At 41.9% G+C, this 21208-nt stretch overlaps 30 non-coding genes across 30 annotated transcripts; all 30 read right to left on the bottom strand.

Annotated features, from left to right (window-relative positions):
* Positions 1–224: 224 nt before the first annotated feature.
* Trnah-gug (transfer RNA histidin (anticodon GUG)) lies at positions 225–296 on the bottom strand. Its single transcript has one exon. It is a non-coding gene; the product is annotated as a tRNA-His (tRNA).
* Positions 297–857: 561 nt separating this feature from the next.
* On the bottom strand, positions 858–929 carry Trnah-gug (transfer RNA histidin (anticodon GUG)). The gene has a single exon. It is a non-coding gene; the product is annotated as a tRNA-His (tRNA).
* Positions 930–1871: 942 nt separating this feature from the next.
* Positions 1872–1943, bottom strand: Trnah-gug (transfer RNA histidin (anticodon GUG)). The gene has a single exon. It is a non-coding gene; the product is annotated as a tRNA-His (tRNA).
* A 309-nt stretch (positions 1944–2252) lies between these two features.
* On the bottom strand, positions 2253–2324 carry Trnah-gug (transfer RNA histidin (anticodon GUG)). Its single transcript has one exon. It is a non-coding gene; the product is annotated as a tRNA-His (tRNA).
* Positions 2325–2884: 560 nt separating this feature from the next.
* On the bottom strand, positions 2885–2956 carry Trnah-gug (transfer RNA histidin (anticodon GUG)). Its single transcript has one exon. It is a non-coding gene; the product is annotated as a tRNA-His (tRNA).
* A 309-nt stretch (positions 2957–3265) lies between these two features.
* Positions 3266–3337, bottom strand: Trnah-gug (transfer RNA histidin (anticodon GUG)). The gene has a single exon. It is a non-coding gene; the product is annotated as a tRNA-His (tRNA).
* A 560-nt stretch (positions 3338–3897) lies between these two features.
* Trnah-gug (transfer RNA histidin (anticodon GUG)) lies at positions 3898–3969 on the bottom strand. Its single transcript has one exon. It is a non-coding gene; the product is annotated as a tRNA-His (tRNA).
* Positions 3970–4909: 940 nt separating this feature from the next.
* On the bottom strand, positions 4910–4981 carry Trnah-gug (transfer RNA histidin (anticodon GUG)). The gene has a single exon. It is a non-coding gene; the product is annotated as a tRNA-His (tRNA).
* Positions 4982–5541: 560 nt separating this feature from the next.
* On the bottom strand, positions 5542–5613 carry Trnah-gug (transfer RNA histidin (anticodon GUG)). Its single transcript has one exon. It is a non-coding gene; the product is annotated as a tRNA-His (tRNA).
* Positions 5614–5922: 309 nt separating this feature from the next.
* Positions 5923–5994, bottom strand: Trnah-gug (transfer RNA histidin (anticodon GUG)). Its single transcript has one exon. It is a non-coding gene; the product is annotated as a tRNA-His (tRNA).
* A 561-nt stretch (positions 5995–6555) lies between these two features.
* Positions 6556–6627, bottom strand: Trnah-gug (transfer RNA histidin (anticodon GUG)). Its single transcript has one exon. It is a non-coding gene; the product is annotated as a tRNA-His (tRNA).
* A 942-nt stretch (positions 6628–7569) lies between these two features.
* Trnah-gug (transfer RNA histidin (anticodon GUG)) lies at positions 7570–7641 on the bottom strand. The gene has a single exon. It is a non-coding gene; the product is annotated as a tRNA-His (tRNA).
* A 309-nt stretch (positions 7642–7950) lies between these two features.
* Positions 7951–8022, bottom strand: Trnah-gug (transfer RNA histidin (anticodon GUG)). Its single transcript has one exon. It is a non-coding gene; the product is annotated as a tRNA-His (tRNA).
* A 560-nt stretch (positions 8023–8582) lies between these two features.
* Positions 8583–8654, bottom strand: Trnah-gug (transfer RNA histidin (anticodon GUG)). The gene has a single exon. It is a non-coding gene; the product is annotated as a tRNA-His (tRNA).
* Positions 8655–8963: 309 nt separating this feature from the next.
* On the bottom strand, positions 8964–9035 carry Trnah-gug (transfer RNA histidin (anticodon GUG)). Its single transcript has one exon. It is a non-coding gene; the product is annotated as a tRNA-His (tRNA).
* A 560-nt stretch (positions 9036–9595) lies between these two features.
* Trnah-gug (transfer RNA histidin (anticodon GUG)) lies at positions 9596–9667 on the bottom strand. The gene has a single exon. It is a non-coding gene; the product is annotated as a tRNA-His (tRNA).
* Positions 9668–10607: 940 nt separating this feature from the next.
* Trnah-gug (transfer RNA histidin (anticodon GUG)) lies at positions 10608–10679 on the bottom strand. Its single transcript has one exon. It is a non-coding gene; the product is annotated as a tRNA-His (tRNA).
* Positions 10680–11239: 560 nt separating this feature from the next.
* Trnah-gug (transfer RNA histidin (anticodon GUG)) lies at positions 11240–11311 on the bottom strand. Its single transcript has one exon. It is a non-coding gene; the product is annotated as a tRNA-His (tRNA).
* A 309-nt stretch (positions 11312–11620) lies between these two features.
* On the bottom strand, positions 11621–11692 carry Trnah-gug (transfer RNA histidin (anticodon GUG)). The gene has a single exon. It is a non-coding gene; the product is annotated as a tRNA-His (tRNA).
* Positions 11693–12621: 929 nt separating this feature from the next.
* On the bottom strand, positions 12622–12693 carry Trnah-gug (transfer RNA histidin (anticodon GUG)). The gene has a single exon. It is a non-coding gene; the product is annotated as a tRNA-His (tRNA).
* Positions 12694–13253: 560 nt separating this feature from the next.
* Trnah-gug (transfer RNA histidin (anticodon GUG)) lies at positions 13254–13325 on the bottom strand. The gene has a single exon. It is a non-coding gene; the product is annotated as a tRNA-His (tRNA).
* A 532-nt stretch (positions 13326–13857) lies between these two features.
* Positions 13858–13929, bottom strand: Trnah-gug (transfer RNA histidin (anticodon GUG)). The gene has a single exon. It is a non-coding gene; the product is annotated as a tRNA-His (tRNA).
* A 940-nt stretch (positions 13930–14869) lies between these two features.
* Trnah-gug (transfer RNA histidin (anticodon GUG)) lies at positions 14870–14941 on the bottom strand. The gene has a single exon. It is a non-coding gene; the product is annotated as a tRNA-His (tRNA).
* Positions 14942–15251: 310 nt separating this feature from the next.
* Positions 15252–15323, bottom strand: Trnah-gug (transfer RNA histidin (anticodon GUG)). The gene has a single exon. It is a non-coding gene; the product is annotated as a tRNA-His (tRNA).
* A 532-nt stretch (positions 15324–15855) lies between these two features.
* On the bottom strand, positions 15856–15927 carry Trnah-gug (transfer RNA histidin (anticodon GUG)). Its single transcript has one exon. It is a non-coding gene; the product is annotated as a tRNA-His (tRNA).
* A 940-nt stretch (positions 15928–16867) lies between these two features.
* On the bottom strand, positions 16868–16939 carry Trnah-gug (transfer RNA histidin (anticodon GUG)). The gene has a single exon. It is a non-coding gene; the product is annotated as a tRNA-His (tRNA).
* Positions 16940–17248: 309 nt separating this feature from the next.
* Positions 17249–17320, bottom strand: Trnah-gug (transfer RNA histidin (anticodon GUG)). The gene has a single exon. It is a non-coding gene; the product is annotated as a tRNA-His (tRNA).
* Positions 17321–17882: 562 nt separating this feature from the next.
* Positions 17883–17954, bottom strand: Trnah-gug (transfer RNA histidin (anticodon GUG)). Its single transcript has one exon. It is a non-coding gene; the product is annotated as a tRNA-His (tRNA).
* A 309-nt stretch (positions 17955–18263) lies between these two features.
* Positions 18264–18335, bottom strand: Trnah-gug (transfer RNA histidin (anticodon GUG)). Its single transcript has one exon. It is a non-coding gene; the product is annotated as a tRNA-His (tRNA).
* Positions 18336–18880: 545 nt separating this feature from the next.
* On the bottom strand, positions 18881–18952 carry Trnah-gug (transfer RNA histidin (anticodon GUG)). The gene has a single exon. It is a non-coding gene; the product is annotated as a tRNA-His (tRNA).
* Positions 18953–21208: the final 2256 nt, after the last annotated feature.

Here is a 21208-nt window from a genome sequence, read left to right as displayed (position 1 = left end):
TCTTCACAAAATGCAGGGGTAAATTACGTCTTTCCTAAAGGCAACTAAAATATACGTAAATCAGGAGTCTATTTCCAAATTTAATTTGCTGAATTAAAAGGTTTTGAATAGTTTCAAGTCAAATGGTTTTATGCATTGCTTTGAAATGGGCCGACCTGTAAAAGTAAACGTGTGTGCTTTAATGGAAGATTGAAATATTAATGATATCCCCAAAAAGGTGTAGATGCCGAGACCAGGATTCGAACCTGGGTTCTTGCGGCCACAACGCAAAGTCCTAACCACTAGACGATCACGGCTGTTCTACAACCTGAAATGGCCAGCGATTTATACACAGTTTCAGCTTTTCCTTCTTACAATTATAGTCTATAAACACATCGCTTTGTCACAGTATAACGTTGATGACGCCCTCTAAAAACAGCAGGAAGTCCCGAACAAGTCAGTGAGGAGAGAGTTTCCGTCATCTACTTATTACACTACAAATGTACATGATGATAGGAGTAACTTACAGTCACAGTATTCACGACACGAAGGTAGCAAATACATCAGAGAGTTATTTGCCATAGAAGATGGACAAGGAAAATATGCCTACTTTTGATGGAAGCAATCAGGAGTGTAACGCCTCAGATAGCTACGTTAGCTAACACAATGGACATAAGGCATTCTTAAAATAGGTGCATCTCTATAACTATCGTCGTACCTGTATGGTTACAGACAATGTCTTCATTTCCCACTGAATTTGTGTTCAACTCAGACGCGTGAAACTCGGCCAAAAGCTGCGCATCTGGTTGGTTGGCCATTGGAAAGCTTCCTGGCTCGGAAAATGCAGAGAAACACATTCTGCAAAAGCTCGGGCAACATGCCGTGACCCGGATTCGAACCGGGGTTCTTGCGGCCACAACGCAAAGTCCTAACCACTAGACGATCACGGCCACCTGTCACCCTGTTATCAGCAAGGCATATTAGCTCAAAACATTCTTGGTTCTGTAACGGCTTGAACTTGATTTCTTTTCACTGTCTTCACAAAATGCAGGGGTAAATTACGTCTTTCCTAAAGGCAACTAAAATATACGTAAATCAGGAGTCTATTTCCAAATTTAATTTGCTGAATTAAAAGGTTTTGAATAGTTTCAAGTCAAATGGTTTTATGCATTGCTTTGAAATGGGCCGACCTGTAAAAGTAAACGTGTGTGCTTTAATGGAATATTGAAATATTAATGATATCCCCAAAAAGGTGTAGATGCCGAGACCAGGATTCGAACCGGGGTTCTTGCGGCCACAACGCAAAGTCCTAACCACTAGACGATCACGACTGTTCTACAACCTGAAATGGCCAGCGATTTATACACAGTTTCAGCTTTTCCTTCTTACAATTATAGTCTATAAACACATCGCTTTGTCACAGTATAACGTTGATGACGCCCTCTAAAAACAGCAGGAAGTCCCGAACAAGTCAGTGAGGAGAGAGTTTCCGTCATCTACTTATTACACTACAAATGTACATGATGATAGGAGTAACTTACAGTCACAGTATTCACGACACGAAGGTAGCAAATACATCAGAGAGTTATTTGCCATAGAAGATGGACAAGGAAAATATGCCTACTTTTGATGGAAGCAATCAGGAGTGTAACGCCTCAGATAGCTACGTTAGCTAACACAATGGACATAAGGCATTCTTAAAATAGGTGCATCTCTATAACTATCGTCGTACCTGTATGGTTACAGACAATGTCTTCATTTCCCACTGAATTTGTGTTCAACTCAGACGCGTGAAACTCGGCCAAAAGCTGCGCATCTGGTTGGTTGGCCATTGGAAAGCTTCCTGGCTCGGAAAATGCAGAGAAACACATTCTGCAAAAGCTCGGGCAACATGCCGTGACCCGGATTCGAACCGGGGTTCTTGCGGCCACAACGCAAAGTCCTAACCACTAGACGATCACGGCCACCTGTCACCCTGTTATCAGCAAGGCATATTAGCTCAAAACATTCTTGGTTCTGTAACGGCTTGAACTTGATTTCTTTTCACTGTCTTCACAAAATGCAGGGGTAAATTACGTCTTTCCTAAAGGCAACTAAAATATACGTAAATCAGGAGTCTATTTCCAAATTTAATTTGCTGAATTAAAAGGTTTTGAATAGTTTCAAGTCAAATGGTTTTATGCATTGCTTTGAAATGGGCCGACCTGTAAAAGTAAACGTGTGTGCTTTAATGGAATATTGAAATATTAATGATATCCCCAAAAAGGTGTAGATGCCGAGACCAGGATTCGAACCTGGGTTCTTGCGGCCACAACGCAAAGTCCTAACCACTAGACGATCACGACTGTTCTACAACCTGAAATGGCCAGCGATTTATACACAGTTTCAGCTTTTCCTTCTTACAATTATAGTCTATAAACACATCGCTTTGTCACAGTATAACGTTGATGACGCCCTCTAAAAACAGCAGGAAGTCCCGAACAAGTCAGTGAGGAGAGAGTTTCCGTCATCTACTTATTACACTACAAATGTACATGATGATAGGAGTAACTTACAGTCACAGTATTCACGACACGAAGGTAGCAAATACATCAGAGAGTTATTTGCCATAGAAGATGGACAAGGAAAATATGCCTACTTTTGATGTAAGCAATCAGGAGTGTAACGCCTCAGATAGCTACGTTAGCTACACAATGGACATAAGGCACTCTAAAAGTAGGTGCATCTCTATAACTATCTTCGTACCTGGATGGTTACAGACAATGTCTTCATTTCCCACTGAATTTGTGTTCAACTCAGACGCGTGAAACTCGGCCAAAAGCTGCGCATCTGGTTGGTTGGCCACTGGAAAGCTTCCTGGCTCGGAAAATGCAGAGAAACACATTCTGCAAAAGCTCGGGCAACATGCCGTGACCCGGATTCGAACCGGGGTTCTTGCGGCCACAACGCAAAGTCCTAACCACTAGAAGATCACGGCCACCTGTCACCCTGTTATCAGCAAGGCATATTAGCTCCAAACATTCTTGGTTCTGTAACGGCTTGAACTTGATTTCTTTTCACTGTCTTCACAAAATGCAGGGGTAAATTACGTCTTTCCTAAAGGCAACTAAAATATACGTAAATCAGGAGTCTATTTCCAAATTTAATTTGCTGAATTAAAAGGTTTTGAATAGTTTCAAGTCAAATGGTTTTATGCATTGCTTTGAAATGGGCCGACCTGTAAAAGTAAACGTGTGTGCTTTAATGGAATATTGAAATATTAATGATATCCCCAAAAAGGTGTAGATGCCGAGACCAGGATTCGAACCTGGGTTCTTGCGGCCACAACGCAAAGTCCTAACCACTAGACGATCACGGCTGTTCTACAACCTGAAATGGCCAGCGATTTATACACAGTTTCAGCTTTTCCTTCTTACAATTATAGTCTATAAACACATCGCTTTGTCACAGTATAACGTTGATGACGCCCTCTAAAAACAGCAGGAAGTCCCGAACAAGTCAGTGAGCAGAGAGTTTCCGTCATCTACTTATTACACTACAAATGTACATGATGATAGGAGTAACTTACAGTCACAGTATTCACGACACGAAGGTAGCAAATACATCAGAGAGTTATTTGCCATAGAAGATGGACAAGGAAAATATGCCTACTTTTGATGGAAGCAATCAGGAGTGTAACGCCTCAGATAGCTACGTTAGCTACACAATGGACATAAGGCACTCTAAAAATAGGTGCATCTCTGTAACTATCGTCGTACCTGGATGGTTACAGACAATGTCTTCATTTCCCACTGAATTTGTGTTCAACTCAGACGCGTGAAACTCGGCCAAAAGCTGCGCATCTGGTTGGTTGGCCACTGGAAAGCTTCCTGGCTCGGAAAATGCAGAGAAACACATTCTGCAAAAGCTCGGGCAACATGCCGTGACCCGGATTCGAACCGGGGTTCTTGCGGCCACAACGCAAAGTCCTAACCACTAGACGATCACGGCCACCTGTCACCCTGTTATCAGCAAGGCATATTAGCTCCAAACATTCTTGGTTCTGTAACGGCTTGAACTTGATTTCTTTTCACTGTCTTCACAAAATGCAGGGGTAAATTACGTCTTTCCTAAAGGCAACTAAAATATACGTAAATCAGGAGTCTATTTCCAAATTTAATTTGCTGAATTAAAAGGTTTTGAATAGTTTCAAGTCAAATGGTTTTATGCATTGCTTTGAAATGGGCCGACCTGTAAAAGTAAACGTGTGTGCTTTAATGGAATATTGAAATATTAATGATATCCCCAAAAAGGTGTAGATGCCGAGACCAGGATTCGAACCTGGGTTCTTGCGGCCACAACGCAAAGTCCTAAACACTAGACGATCACGACTGTTCTACAACCTGAAATGGCCAGCGATTTATACACAGTTTCAGCTTTTCCTTCTTACAATTATAGTCTATAAACACATCGCTTTGTCACAGTATAACGTTGATGACGCCCTCTAAAAACAGCAGGAAGTCCCGAACAAGTCAGTGAGCAGAGAGTTTCCGTCATCTACTTATTACACTACAAATGTACATGATGATAGGAGTAACTTACAGTCACAGTATTCACGACACGAAGGTAGCAAATACATCAGAGAGTTATTTGCCATAGAAGATGGACAAGGAAAATATGCCTACTTTTGATGGAAGCAATCAGGAGTGTAACGCCTCAGATAGCTACGTTAGCTACACAATGGACATAAGGCACTCTAAAAATAGGTGCATCTCTGTAACTATCGTCGTACCTGGATGGTTACAGACAATGTCTTCATTTCCCACTGAATTTGTGTTCAACTCAGACGCGTGAAACTCGGCCAAAAGCTGCGCATCTGGTTGGTTGGCCACTGGAAACTTCTTGGCTCGGAAAATGCAGAGAAACACATTCTGCAAAAGCTCGGGCAACATGCCGTGACCCGGATTCGAACCGGGGTTCTTGTGGCCACAACGCAAAGTCCTAACCACTAGACGATCACGGCTGTTCTACAACCTGAAATGGCCAGCGATTTATACACAGTTTCAGCTTTTCCTTCTTACAATTATAGTCTATAAACACATCGCTTTGTCACAGTATAACGTTGATGACGCCCTCTAAAAACAGCAGGAAGTCCCGAACAAGTCAATGAGCAGAGAGTTTCCGTCATCTATTTATTAAACTACAAATGTACATGATGATAGGAGTAACTTACAGTCACAGTATTCACGACACGAAGGTAGCAAATACATCAGAGAGTTATTTGCCATAGAAGATGGACAGGGAAAATATGCCTACTTTTGATGGAAGCAATCAGGAGTGTAACGCCTCAGATAGCTACGTTAGCTACACAATGGACATAAGGCATTCTAAAAATAGGTGCATCTCTATAACTATCGTCGTACCTGGATGGTTACAGACAATGTCTTCATTTCCCACTGAATTTGTGTTCAACTCAGACGCGTGAAACTCGGCCAAAAGCTGCGCATCTGGTTGGCTGGCCACTGGAAAGCTTCCTGGCTCGGAAAATGCAGACAAACACATCCTGCAACAGTTTGGGCAACATGCCGTGACCCGGATTCGAACCGGGGTTCTTGCGGCCACAACGCAAAGTCCTAACCACTAGACGATCACGGCCACCTGTCACCCTGTTATCAGCAAGGCATATTAGCTCAAAACATTCTTGGTTCTGTAACGGCTTGAACTTGATTTCTTTTCACTGTCTTCACAAAATGCAGGGGTAAATTACGTCTTTCCTAAAGGCAACTAAAATATACGTAAATCAGGAGTCTATTTCCAAATTTAATTTGCTGAATTAAAAGGTTTTGAATAGTTTCAAGTCAAATGGTTTTATGCATTGCTTTGAAATGGGCCGACCTGTAAAAGTAAACGTGTGTGCTTTAATGGAAGATTGAAATATTAATGATATCCCCAAAAAGGTGTAGATGCCGAGACCAGGATTCGAACCTGGGTTCTTGCGGCCACAACGCAAAGTCCTAACCACTAGACGATCACGGCTGTTCTACAACCTGAAATGGCCAGCGATTTATACACAGTTTCAGCTTTTCCTTCTTACAATTATAGTCTATAAACACATCGCTTTGTCACAGTATAACGTTGATGACGCCCTCTAAAAACAGCAGGAAGTCCCGAACAAGTCAGTGAGGAGAGAGTTTCCGTCATCTACTTATTACACTACAAATGTACATGATGATAGGAGTAACTTACAGTCACAGTATTCACGACACGAAGGTAGCAAATACATCAGAGAGTTATTTGCCATAGAAGATGGACAAGGAAAATATGCCTACTTTTGATGGAAGCAATCAGGAGTGTAACGCCTCAGATAGCTACGTTAGCTAACACAATGGACATAAGGCATTCTTAAAATAGGTGCATCTCTATAACTATCGTCGTACCTGTATGGTTACAGACAATGTCTTCATTTCCCACTGAATTTGTGTTCAACTCAGACGCGTGAAACTCGGCCAAAAGCTGCGCATCTGGTTGGTTGGCCATTGGAAAGCTTCCTGGCTCGGAAAATGCAGAGAAACACATTCTGCAAAAGCTCGGGCAACATGCCGTGACCCGGATTCGAACCGGGGTTCTTGCGGCCACAACGCAAAGTCCTAACCACTAGACGATCACGGCCACCTGTCACCCTGTTATCAGCAAGGCATATTAGCTCAAAACATTCTTGGTTCTGTAACGGCTTGAACTTGATTTCTTTTCACTGTCTTCACAAAATGCAGGGGTAAATTACGTCTTTCCTAAAGGCAACTAAAATATACGTAAATCAGGAGTCTATTTCCAAATTTAATTTGCTGAATTAAAAGGTTTTGAATAGTTTCAAGTCAAATGGTTTTATGCATTGCTTTGAAATGGGCCGACCTGTAAAAGTAAACGTGTGTGCTTTAATGGAATATTGAAATATTAATGATATCCCCAAAAAGGTGTAGATGCCGAGACCAGGATTCGAACCGGGGTTCTTGCGGCCACAACGCAAAGTCCTAACCACTAGACGATCACGACTGTTCTACAACCTGAAATGGCCAGCGATTTATACACAGTTTCAGCTTTTCCTTCTTACAATTATAGTCTATAAACACATCGCTTTGTCACAGTATAACGTTGATGACGCCCTCTAAAAACAGCAGGAAGTCCCGAACAAGTCAGTGAGGAGAGAGTTTCCGTCATCTACTTATTACACTACAAATGTACATGATGATAGGAGTAACTTACAGTCACAGTATTCACGACACGAAGGTAGCAAATACATCAGAGAGTTATTTGCCATAGAAGATGGACAAGGAAAATATGCCTACTTTTGATGGAAGCAATCAGGAGTGTAACGCCTCAGATAGCTACGTTAGCTAACACAATGGACATAAGGCATTCTTAAAATAGGTGCATCTCTATAACTATCGTCGTACCTGTATGGTTACAGACAATGTCTTCATTTCCCACTGAATTTGTGTTCAACTCAGACGCGTGAAACTCGGCCAAAAGCTGCGCATCTGGTTGGTTGGCCATTGGAAAGCTTCCTGGCTCGGAAAATGCAGAGAAACACATTCTGCAAAAGCTCGGGCAACATGCCGTGACCCGGATTCGAACCGGGGTTCTTGCGGCCACAACGCAAAGTCCTAACCACTAGACGATCACGGCCACCTGTCACCCTGTTATCAGCAAGGCATATTAGCTCAAAACATTCTTGGTTCTGTAACGGCTTGAACTTGATTTCTTTTCACTGTCTTCACAAAATGCAGGGGTAAATTACGTCTTTCCTAAAGGCAACTAAAATATACGTAAATCAGGAGTCTATTTCCAAATTTAATTTGCTGAATTAAAAGGTTTTGAATAGTTTCAAGTCAAATGGTTTTATGCATTGCTTTGAAATGGGCCGACCTGTAAAAGTAAACGTGTGTGCTTTAATGGAATATTGAAATATTAATGATATCCCCAAAAAGGTGTAGATGCCGAGACCAGGATTCGAACCTGGGTTCTTGCGGCCACAACGCAAAGTCCTAACCACTAGACGATCACGACTGTTCTACAACCTGAAATGGCCAGCGATTTATACACAGTTTCAGCTTTTCCTTCTTACAATTATAGTCTATAAACACATCGCTTTGTCACAGTATAACGTTGATGACGCCCTCTAAAAACAGCAGGAAGTCCCGAACAAGTCAGTGAGGAGAGAGTTTCCGTCATCTACTTATTACACTACAAATGTACATGATGATAGGAGTAACTTACAGTCACAGTATTCACGACACGAAGGTAGCAAATACATCAGAGAGTTATTTGCCATAGAAGATGGACAAGGAAAATATGCCTACTTTTGATGTAAGCAATCAGGAGTGTAACGCCTCAGATAGCTACGTTAGCTACACAATGGACATAAGGCACTCTAAAAGTAGGTGCATCTCTATAACTATCTTCGTACCTGGATGGTTACAGACAATGTCTTCATTTCCCACTGAATTTGTGTTCAACTCAGACGCGTGAAACTCGGCCAAAAGCTGCGCATCTGGTTGGTTGGCCACTGGAAAGCTTCCTGGCTCGGAAAATGCAGAGAAACACATTCTGCAAAAGCTCGGGCAACATGCCGTGACCCGGATTCGAACCGGGGTTCTTGCGGCCACAACGCAAAGTCCTAACCACTAGAAGATCACGGCCACCTGTCACCCTGTTATCAGCAAGGCATATTAGCTCCAAACATTCTTGGTTCTGTAACGGCTTGAACTTGATTTCTTTTCACTGTCTTCACAAAATGCAGGGGTAAATTACGTCTTTCCTAAAGGCAACTAAAATATACGTAAATCAGGAGTCTATTTCCAAATTTAATTTGCTGAATTAAAAGGTTTTGAATAGTTTCAAGTCAAATGGTTTTATGCATTGCTTTGAAATGGGCCGACCTGTAAAAGTAAACGTGTGTGCTTTAATGGAATATTGAAATATTAATGATATCCCCAAAAAGGTGTAGATGCCGAGACCAGGATTCGAACCTGGGTTCTTGCGGCCACAACGCAAAGTCCTAACCACTAGACGATCACGGCTGTTCTACAACCTGAAATGGCCAGCGATTTATACACAGTTTCAGCTTTTCCTTCTTACAATTATAGTCTATAAACACATCGCTTTGTCACAGTATAACGTTGATGACGCCCTCTAAAAACAGCAGGAAGTCCCGAACAAGTCAGTGAGCAGAGAGTTTCCGTCATCTACTTATTACACTACAAATGTACATGATGATAGGAGTAACTTACAGTCACAGTATTCACGACACGAAGGTAGCAAATACATCAGAGAGTTATTTGCCATAGAAGATGGACAAGGAAAATATGCCTACTTTTGATGGAAGCAATCAGGAGTGTAACGCCTCAGATAGCTACGTTAGCTACACAATGGACATAAGGCACTCTAAAAATAGGTGCATCTCTGTAACTATCGTCGTACCTGGATGGTTACAGACAATGTCTTCATTTCCCACTGAATTTGTGTTCAACTCAGACGCGTGAAACTCGGCCAAAAGCTGCGCATCTGGTTGGTTGGCCACTGGAAAGCTTCCTGGCTCGGAAAATGCAGAGAAACACATTCTGCAAAAGCTCGGGCAACATGCCGTGACCCGGATTCGAACCGGGGTTCTTGCGGCCACAACGCAAAGTCCTAACCACTAGACGATCACGGCCACCTGTCACCCTGTTATCAGCAAGGCATATTAGCTCCAAACATTCTTGGTTCTGTAACGGCTTGAACTTGATTTCTTTTCACTGTCTTCACAAAATGCAGGGGTAAATTACGTCTTTCCTAAAGGCAACTAAAATATACGTAAATCAGGAGTCTATTTCCAAATTTAATTTGCTGAATTAAAAGGTTTTGAATAGTTTCAAGTCAAATGGTTTTATGCATTGCTTTGAAATGGGCCGACCTGTAAAAGTAAACGTGTGTGCTTTAATGGAATATTGAAATATTAATGATATCCCCAAAAAGGTGTAGATGCCGAGACCAGGATTCGAACCTGGGTTCTTGCGGCCACAACGCAAAGTCCTAAACACTAGACGATCACGGCTGTTCTACAACCTGAAATGGCCAGCGATTTATACACAGTTTCAGCTTTTCCTTCTTACAATTATAGTCTATAAACACATCGCTTTGTCACAGTATAACGTTGATGACGCCCTCTAAAAACAGCAGGAAGTCCCGAACAAGTCAGTGAGCAGAGAGTTTCCGTCATCTACTTATTACACTACAAATGTACATGATGATAGGAGTAACTTACAGTCACAGTATTCACGACACGAAGGTAGCAAATACATCAGAGAGTTATTTGCCATAGAAGATGGACAAGGAAAATATGCCTACTTTTGATGGAAGCAATCAGGAGTGTAACGCCTCAGATAGCTACGTTAGCTACACAATGGACATAAGGCACTCTAAAAATAGGTGCATCTCTGTAACTATCGTCGTACCTGGATGGTTACAGACAATGTCTTCAGTTCCCACTGAATTTGTGTTCAACTCAGACGCGTGAAACTCGGCCAAAAGCTGCGCATCTGGTTGGTTGGCCACTGGAAACTTCTTGGCTCGGAAAATGCAGAGAAACACATTCTGCAAAAGCTCGGGCAACATGCCGTGACCCGGATTCGAACCGGGGTTCTTGTGGCCACAACGCAAAGTCCTAACCACTAGACGATCACGGCTGTTCTACAACCTGAAATGGCCAGCGATTTATACACAGTTTCAGCTTTTCCTTCTTACAATTATAGTCTATAAACACATCGCTTTGTCACAGTATAACGTTGATGACGCCCTCTAAAAACAGCAGGAAGTCCCGAACAAGTCAATGAGCAGAGAGTTTCCGTCATCTATTTATTAAACTACAAATGTACATGATGATAGGAGTAACTTACAGTCACAGTATTCACGACACGAAGGTAGCAAATACATCAGAGAGTTATTTGCCATAGAAGATGGACAGGGAAAATATGCCTACTTTTGATGGAAGCAATCAGGAGTGTAACGCCTCAGATAGCTACGTTAGCTACACAATGGACATAAGGCATTCTAAAAATAGGTGCATCTCTATAACTATCGTCGTACCTGGATGGTTACAGACAATGTCTTCATTTCCCACTGAATTTGTGTTCAACTCAGACGCGTGAAACTCGGCCAAAAGCTGCGCATCTGGTTGGCTGGCCACTGGAAAGCTTCCTGGCTCGGAAAATGCAGACAAACACATCCTGCAACAGTTTGGGCAACATGCCGTGACCCGGATTCGAACCGGGGTTCTTGCGGCCACAACGCAAAGTCCTAACCACTAGACGATCACGGCCACCTGTCACCCTGTTATCAGCAAGGCATATTAGCTCAAAACATTCTTGGTTCTGTAACGGCTTGAACTTGATTTCTTTTCACTGTCTTCACAAAATGCAGGGGTAAATTACGTCTTTCCTAAAGGCAACTAAAATATACGTAAATCAGGAGTCTATTTCCAAATTTAATTTGCTGAATTAAAAGGTTTTGAATAGTTTCAAGTCAAATGGTTTTATGCATTGCTTTGAAATGGGCCGACCTGTAAAAGTAAACGTGTGTGCTTTAATGGAATATTGAAATATTAATGATATCCCCAAAAAGGTGTAGATGCCGAGACCAGGATTCGAACCTGGGTTCTTGCGGCCACAACGCAAAGTCCTAACCACTAGACGATCACGGCTGTTCTACAACCTGAAATGGCCAGCGATTTATACACAGTTTCAGCTTTTCCTTCTTACAATTATAGTCTATAAACACATCGCTTTGTCACAGTATAACTTTGATGACGCCCTCTAAAAACAGCAGGAAGTCCCGAACAAGTCAGTGAGCAGAGAGTTTCCGTCATCTACTTATTACACTACAAATGTACATGATGATAGGAGTAACTTACAGTCACAGTATTCACGACACGAAGGTAGCAAATACATCAGAGAGTTATTTGCCATAGAAGATGGACAAGGAAAATATGCCTACTTTTGATGGAAGCAATCAGGAGTGTAACGCCTCAGATAGCTACGTTAGCTACACAATGGACAAGGCATTCTAAAAGTAGGTGCATCTCTATAACTATCGTCGTACCTGGATGGTTACAGACAATGTCTTCATTTCCCACTGAATTTGTGTTCAACTCAGACGCGTGAAACTCGGCCAAAAGCTGCGCATCTGGTTGGTTGGCCACTGGAAAGCTTCCTGGCTCGGAAAATGCAGAGAAACACATCCTGCAAAAGCTCGGGCAACATGCCGTGACCCGGATTCGAACCGGGGTTCTAACCAAAGTCCTAACCACTAGACGATCACGGCCACCTGTCACCCTGTTATCAGCAAGGCATATTAGCTCAAAACATTCTTGGTTCTGTAACGGCTTGAACTTGATTTCTTTTCACTGTCTTCACAAAATGCAGGGGTAAATTACGTCTTTCCTAAAGGCAACTAAAATATACGTAAATCAGGAGTCTATTTCCAAATTTAATTTGCTGAATTAAAAGGTTTTGAATAGTTTCAAGTCAAATGGTTTTATGCATTGCTTTGAAATGGGCCGACCTGTAAAAGTAAACGTGTGTGCTTTAATGGAATATTGAAATATTAATGATATCCCCAAAAAGGTGTAGATGCCGAGACCAGGATTCGAACCTGGGTTCTTGCGGCCACAACGCAAAGTCCTAACCACTAGACGATCACGGCTGTTCTACAACCTGAAATGGCCAGCGATTTATACACAGTTTCAGCTTTTCCTTCTTACAATTATAGTCTATAAACACATCGCTTTGTCACAGTATAACGTTGATGACGCCCTCTAAAAACAGCAGGAAGTCCCGAACAAGTCAGTGAGGAGAGAGTTTCCGTCATCTACTTATTACACTACAAATGTACATGATGATAGGAGTAACTTACAGTCACAGTATTCACGACACGAAGGTAGCAAATACATCAGAGAGTTATTTGCCATAGAAGATGGACAAGGAAAATATGCCTACTTTTGATGGAAGCAATCAGGAGTGTAACGCCTCAGATAGCTACGTTAGCTACACAATGGACATAAGGCACTCTAAAAATAGGTGCATCTCTGTAACTATCGTCGTACCTGGATGGTTACAGACAATGTCTTCATTTCCCACTGAATTTGTGTTCAACTCAGACGCGTGAAACTCGGCCAAAAAGTGCGCATCTGGTTGGTTGGCCACTGGAAAGCTTCCTGGCTCGGAAAATGCAGAGAAACACATCCTGCAAAAGCTCGGGCAACATGCCGTGACCCGGATTCGAACCGGGGTTCTTGCGGCCACAACGCAAAGTCCTAACCACTAGACGATCACGGCTGTTCTACAACCGATTTATACACATTTTCAGCTTTTCCTTCTTACAATTATAGTCTATAAACACATCGCTTTGTCACAGTGTAACGTTGATGACGCCCTCTAAAAACAGCAGGAAGTCCCGAACTAGTCAGTGAGCAGAGAGTTTCCGTCATCTACTTATTACACTACAAATGTACATTATGATAGGAGTAACTTACAGTCACAGTATTCACGACACGAAGGTAGCAAATACATCAGAGAGTTATTTGCCATAGAAGATGGACAAGGAAAATATGCCTACTTTCGATTGAAGCAATCAGGAGTGTAACGCCTCAGATAGCTACGTTAGCTACACTATGGACATAAGGCACTCTAAAAGTAGGTGCATCTCTATAACTATCGTCGTACCTGGATGGTTACAGACAATGTCTTCATTTCCCACTGAATTTGTGTTCAACTCGGCCAAAAGTTGCGCATCTGGTTGGTTGGCCACTGGAAAGCTTCCTGGCTCGGAAAATGCAGAGAAACACATCCTGCAAAAGCTCGGGCAACATGCCGTGACCCGGATTCGAACCGGGGTTCTTGCGGCCACAACGCAAAGTCCTAACCACTAGACGATCACGGCCACCTGTCACCCTGTTATCAGCAAGGCATATTAGCTCAAAACATTCTTGGTTCTGTAACGGCTTGAACTTGATTTCTTTTCACTGTCTTCACAAAATGCAGGGGTAAATTACGTCTTTCCTAAAGGCAACTAAAATATACGTAAATCAGGAGTCTATTTCCAAATTTAATTTGCTGAATTAAAAGGTTTTGAATAGTTTCAAGTCAAATGGTTTTATGCATTGCTTTGGAATGGGTCGACCTGTAAAAGTAAACGTGTGTGCTTTAATGGAATATTGAAAAATTAATGATATCCCCAAAAGGTGTAGATGCCGAGACCAGGATTCGAACCGGGGTTCTTGCGGCCACAACGCAAAGTCCTAAACACTAGACGATCACAGCTGTTCTACAACCTGAAATGGCCAGCGATTTATACACAGTTTCAGCTTTTCCTTCTTACAATTATAGTCTATAAACACATCGCTATGTCACAGTATAACGTTGATGACGCCCTCTAAAAACAGCAGGAAGTCCCGAACAAGTCAGTGAGGAGAGAGTTTCCGTCATCTACTTATTACACTACAAATGTACATGATGATAGGAGTAACTTACAGTCACAGTATTCACGACACGAAGGTAGCAAATACATCAGAGAGTTATTTGCCATAGAAGCTGGACAGGGAAAATATGCCTACTTTTGATGGAAGCAATCAGGAGTGTAACGCCTCAGATAGCTACGTTAGCTACACAATGGACATAAGGCACTCTAAAAATAGGTGCATCTCTGTAACTATCGTCGTACCTGGATGGTTACAGACAATGTCTTCATTTCCCACTGAATTTGTGTTCAACTCAGACGCGTGAAACTCGGCCAAAAAGTGCGCATCTGGTTGGTTGGCCACTGGAAAGCTTCCTGGCTCGGAAAATGCAGAGAAACACATCCTGCAAAAGCTCGGGCAACATGCCGTGACCCGGATTCGAACCGGGGTTCTTGCGGCCACAACGCAAAGTCCTAACCACTAGACGATCACGGCCACCTGTCACCCTGTTATCAGCAAGGCATATTAGCTCAAAACATTCTTGGTTCTGTAACGGCTTGAACTTGATTTCTTTTCACTGTCTTCACAAAATGCAGGGGTAAATTACGTCTTTCCTAAAGGCAACTAAAATATACGTAAATCAGGAGTCTATTTCCAAATTTAATTTGCTGAATTAAAAGGTTTTGAATAGTTTCAAGTCAAATGGTTTTATGCATTGCTTTGGAATGGGTCGACCTGTAAAAGTAAACGTGTGTGCTTTAATGGAATATTGAAATATTAATGATATCCCCAAAAAAGGTGTAGATGCCGAGACCAGGATTCGAACCTGGGTTCTTGCGGCCACAACGCAAAGTCCTAACCACTAGACGATCACGGCTGTTCTACAACCGATTTATACACATTTTCAGCTTTTCCTTCTTACAATTATAGTCTATAAACACATCGCTTTGTCACAGTGTAACGTTGATGACGCCCTCTAAAAACAGCAGGAAGTCCCGAACTAGTCAGTGAGCAGAGAGTTTCCGTCATCTACTTATTACACTACAAATGTACATTATGATAGGAGTAACTTACAGTCACAGTATTCACGACACGAAGGTAGCAAATACATCAGAGAGTTATTTGCCATAGAAGATGGACAAGGAAAATATGCCTACTTTCGATTGAAGCAATCAGGAGTGTAACGCCTCAGATAGCTACGTTAGCTACACTATGGACATAAGGCACTCTAAAAGTAGGTGCATCTCTATAACTATCGTCGTACCTGGATGGTTACAGACAATGTCTTCATTTCCCACTGAATTTGTGTTCAACTCGGCCAAAAGTTGCGCATCTGGTTGGTTGGCCACTGGAAAGCTTCCTGGCTCGGAAAATGCAGAGAAACACATCCTGCAAAAGCTCGGGCAACATGCCGTGACCCGGATTCGAACCGGGGTTCTTGCGGCCACAACGCAAAGTCCTAACCACTAGACGATCACGGCCACCTGTCACCCTGTTATCAGCAAGGCATATTAGCTCAAAACATTCTTGGTTCTGTAACGGCTTGAACTTGATTTCTTTTCACTGTCTTCACAAAATGCAGGGGTAAATTACGTCTTTCCTAAAGGCAACTAAAATATACGTAAATCAGGAGTCTATTTCCAAATTCAATTTGCTGAATTAAAAGGTTTTGAATAGTTTCAAGTCAAATGGTTTTATGCATTGCTTTGGAATGGGTCGACCTGTAAAAGTAAACGTGTGTGCTTTAATGGAATATTGAAATATTAATGATATCCCCAAAAGGTGTAGATGCCGAGACCAGGATTCGAACCTGGGTTCTTGCGGCCACAACGCAAAGTTCTAAACACTAGACGATCACGGCTGTTCTACAACCTGAAATGGCCAGCGATTTATACACAGTTTCAGCTTTTCCTTCTTACAATTATAGTCTATAAACACATCGCTATGTCACAGTATAACGTTGATGACGCCCTCTAAAAACAGCAGGAAGTCCCGAACTAGTCAATGAGCAGAGAGTTTCCGTCATCTACTTATTACACTACAAATGTACATGATGATAGGAGTAACTTACAGTCACAGTATTCACGACACGAAGGTAGCAAATACATCAGAGAGTTATTTGCCATAGAAGATGGACAAGGAAAATATGCCTACTTTTGATGGAAGCAATTAGGAGTGTAACGCCTCAGATAGCTACGTTAGCTACACAATGGACATAAGGCATTCTAAAAATAGGTGCATCTCTATAACTATCGTCGTACCTGGATGGTTACAGACAATGTCTTCATTTCCCACTGAATTTGTGTTCAACTCAGACGCGTGAAACTCGGCCAAAAGTTGCGCATCTAGTTTGTTGGCCACTGGAAAGCTTCCTGGCTCGGAAAATGCAGAGAAACACATCCTGCAAAAGCTCGGGCAACATGCCGTGACCCGGATTCGAACCGGGGTTCTTGCGGCCACAACGCAAAGTCCTAACCACTAGACGATCACGGCCACCTGTCACCCTGTTATCAGCAAGGCATATTAGCTCAAAACATTCTTGGTTCTGTAACGGCTTGAACTTGATTTCTTTTCACTGTCTTCACAAAATGCAGGGGTAAATTACGTCTTTCCTAAAGGCAACTAAAATATACGTAAATCAGGAGTCTATTTCCAAATTTAATTTGCTGAATTAAAAGGTTTTGAATAGTTTCAAGTCAAATGGTTTTATGCATTGCTTTGAAATGGGCCGACCTGTAAAAGTAAACGTGTGTGCTTTAATGGAATATTGAAATATTAATGATATCCCCAAAAAGGTGTAGATGCCGAGACCAGGATTCGAACCTGGGTTCTTGCGGCCACAACGCAAAGTCCTAACCACTAGACGATCACGGCTGTTCTACAACCTGAAATGGCTAGCGATTTATACACATTTTCAGCTTTTCCTTCTTACAATTATAGTCTATAAACACATCGCTTTGTCACAGTATAACGTTGATGACGCCCTCTAAAAACAGCAGGAAGTCCCGAACTAGTCAATGAGCAGAGAGTTTCCGTCATCTACTTATTACACTACAAATGTACATGATGATAGGAGTAACTTACAATCACAGTATTCACGACACGAAGGTAGCAAATACATCAGAGAGTTATTTGCCACATAGAAGATGGACAAGGAAAATATGCCTACTTTTGATGGAAGCAATCAGGAGTGTAACGCCTCAGATAGCTACGTTAGCTACACAATGGACATATGGCATTCTAAAAAGAGGTGCATCTCTATAACTATCGTCGTACCTGGATGGTTACAGACAATGTCTTCATTTCCCACTGAATTTGTGTTCAACTCAGACGCGTGAAACTCGGCCAAAAGTTGCGCATCTGGTTGGTTGGCCACTGGAAAGCTTCCTGGCTCGGAAAATGCAGAGAAACACATCCTGCAAAAGCTCGGGCAACATGCCGTGACCCGGATTCGAACCGGGGTTCTTGCGGCCACAACGCAAAGTCCTAACCACTAGACGATCACGGCCACCTGTCACCCTGTTATCAGCAAGGCATATTAGCTCAAAACATTCTTGGTTCTGTAACGGCTTGAACTTGATTTCTTTTCACTGTCTTCACAAAATGCAGGGGTAAATTACGTCTTTCCTAAAGGCAACTAAAAATATACGTAAATCAGGAGTCTATTTCCAAATTTAATTTGCTGAATTGAAAGGTTTTGAATAGTTTCAAGTCAAATGGTTTTATGCATTGCTTTGGAATGGGTCGACCTGTAAAAGTAAACGTGTGTGCTTTTATGGAATATTGAAATATTAATGATATCCCCAAAAGGTGTAGATGCCGAGACCAGGATTCGAACCTGGGTTCTTGCGGCCACAACGCAAAGTCCTAACCACTAGACGATCACGGCTGTTCTACAACCTGAAATGGCCAGCGATTTATACACATTTTCAGCTTTTCCTTCTTACAATTATAGTCTATAAACACATCGCTTTGTCACAGTATAACGTTGATGACGCCCTCTAAAAACAGCAGGAAGTCCTGAACAAGTCAATGAGCAGAGAGTTTCCGTCATCTACTTATTACACTACAAATGTACATGATGATAGGAGTAACTTACAGTCACAGTATTCACGACACGAAGGTAGCAAATACATCAGAGAGTTATTTGCCATAGAAGATGGACAAGGAAAATATGCCTACTTTTGATGGAAGCAATCAGGAGTGTAACGCATCAGATAGCTACGTTAGCTACACAATGGACATAAGGCATTCTAAAAATAGGTGCATCTCTGTAACTATCGTCGTACCTGGATGGTTACAGACAATGTCTTCATTTCCCACTGAATTTGTGTTCAACTCAGCCAAAAGTTGCGCATCTGGTTGGTTGGCCACTGGAAAGCTTCCTGGCTCGGAAAATGCAGAGAAACACATCCTGCAAAAGCTCGGGCAACATGCCGTGACCCGGATTCGAACCGGGGTTCTTGCGGCCACAACGCAAAGTCCTAACCACTAGACGATCACGACCACCCGTCACCCTGTTATCAGCAAGGCATATTAGCTCAAAACATTCTTGGTTCTGTAACGGCTTGAACTTGATTTCTTTTCACTGTCTTCACAAAATGCAGGGGTAAATTACGTCTTTCCTAAAGGCAACTAAAATATACGTAAATCAGGAGTCTATTTCCAAATTTAATTTGCTGAATTAAAAGGTTTTGAATAGTTTCAAGTCAAATGGTTTTATGCATTGCTTTGGAATGGGTCGACCTGTAAAAGTAAACGTGTGTGCTTTAATGGAATATTGAAATATTAATGATATCCCCAAAAGGTGTAGATGCCGAGACCAGGATTCGAACCTGGGTTCTTGCGGCCACAACGCAAAGTCCTAAACACTAGACGATCACGGCTGTTCTACAACCTGAAATGGCCAGCGATTTATACACATTTTCAGCTTTTCCTTCTTACAATTATAGTCTATAAACACATCGCTATGTCACAGTATAACGTTGATGACGCCCTCTAAAAACAGCAGGAAGTCCCGAACAAGTCAATGAGCAGAGAGTTTCCGTCATCTACTTATTACACTACAAATGTACATGATGATAGGAGTAACTTACAGTCACAGTATTCACGACACGAAGGTAGCAAATAGATCAGAGAGTTATTTGCCACATAGAAGATGGACAAGGAAAATATGCCTACTTTTGATGGAAGCAATCAGGAGTGTAACGCCTCAGATAGCTACGTTAGCTACACAATGGACATAAGGCATTCTAAAAGTAGGTGCATCTCTATAAGTGTAATTGATAAGTCCAATAAAATCATTGCACGCTTTTCTCCATGGTCTAATTTCAGTAACCCATTTGACTCATTTTGTGTTAGACTAACTCCATTAGGCTTAAAAATTTCATCATTGAGTGAGCTTACGCTGTAATACCCATCAGGTATAGTAATTATTTTGGCTGGACTAACTCCATCAGCTATCATTATACTATTATTATTTTTCGCAGCACTTATATTGGTCCACAGCGTTACATCGAATAGAGCGACTTTGAGCTGACCATCCGAGTTATCGATTGTATGAAGCAGTTCAATAGACTGGCCATTTGTTATTCCCGGGAGTGTAACATACTTGATGTAGCAAAATGTAGCAAAAATGTAGCAAAAACATAGTAAAATTAAATTTTTGCTACATTTTGCTACAATTTGCTACATTTTTGCTACATTTTGCTAAGCAATTGCATAAGCAGCTGGTTGATCGGTTTTTAATACGAGTTTACAGTGCTTCGTTGCTGCTAACACTTTTCTGACTTTATCTCGTTCGAGCTTGGTATAAATGACGTCATTTTCTCGTAAACATTCCTCGAATGAATCTCGGTCTTTGCAATGAAAGAGCGCTACCCATTTGGTCTGCTCTCTGAGATCTTTCAGGACAGAGTTGTATTTTTGAGTAAGTACCCAAACGCTATGTTGAGAATGCTAAATACGAAAGAATATCCTTCTTTTTGGTTAGTTCTTTACTAGCGCTGCAGTCGTCTTTTACGAAAAGGGTTGATTCTCCTTTGTATTTTTCGTGACATAATCGGAGACAGTCTTGTAAACGATCGCCCGGATCGACTCTGTGTACCCCGTTGTCATTCATTACCCAATCTCTCGATAGGTATGTTTTATTAACGCTTATAGTCGGGCACAGAATAATAATATGATCGAAAACATCCCGATAATGACTTTCTAAAATATCTTGAATAAAAGCTGTTTTTCCACAGCCCGTTTGCCCGCATATGATAGCGCAGTGCGGATCTTTAGGTAAAAGATTATTAATAGATTGCTTGCACGAATCTCCCATTCTGTATATTAAGTTGCGCATCCATAATCACGTACAAATATATGTTTAATTTACCAGCCGATTCCTGGAGCTTCGTTATCTGTATTGTGGCACCCTCGCTAGCATTTTCTATTCTCCTCCCACTGCCGTGTAATTGGTCATCGTCCGTTGTTCGCATGTCGAGCCATAGCGCGTACTTCGTGGTGAGGTATTCACCCATCGATACACTCCCGAGAGACAGATCTTTCACGACCGCGTTAACTTCCGGGGAGCGTTTTATAGACGGAAGTTTTTTAATCTCATCCCACTGGTGATACGCTAGCATTCCTTGGCTATATAGTTGATTAGGAACGCCCTCGATAGTCAATTCTACTTTTGTAATCTTGGGATTGTAGAACTTCTCGGTATTTCTTTTAAACGCATCGGAGGGGTCCTCGAACAACATTAAAATACCCTTC

The sequence above is a fragment of the Haliotis cracherodii genome, unplaced genomic scaffold (assembly GCF_022045235.1).
Source record: "Haliotis cracherodii isolate W230 unplaced genomic scaffold, xgHalCrac1.p SCAF_11, whole genome shotgun sequence".
NCBI classification, from domain to species: domain Eukaryota; kingdom Metazoa; phylum Mollusca; class Gastropoda; order Lepetellida; family Haliotidae; genus Haliotis; species Haliotis cracherodii.
The sequence above is the reverse complement of the archived record's forward strand: the minus strand, read 5'-3'. Positions and strand labels throughout refer to the sequence as shown.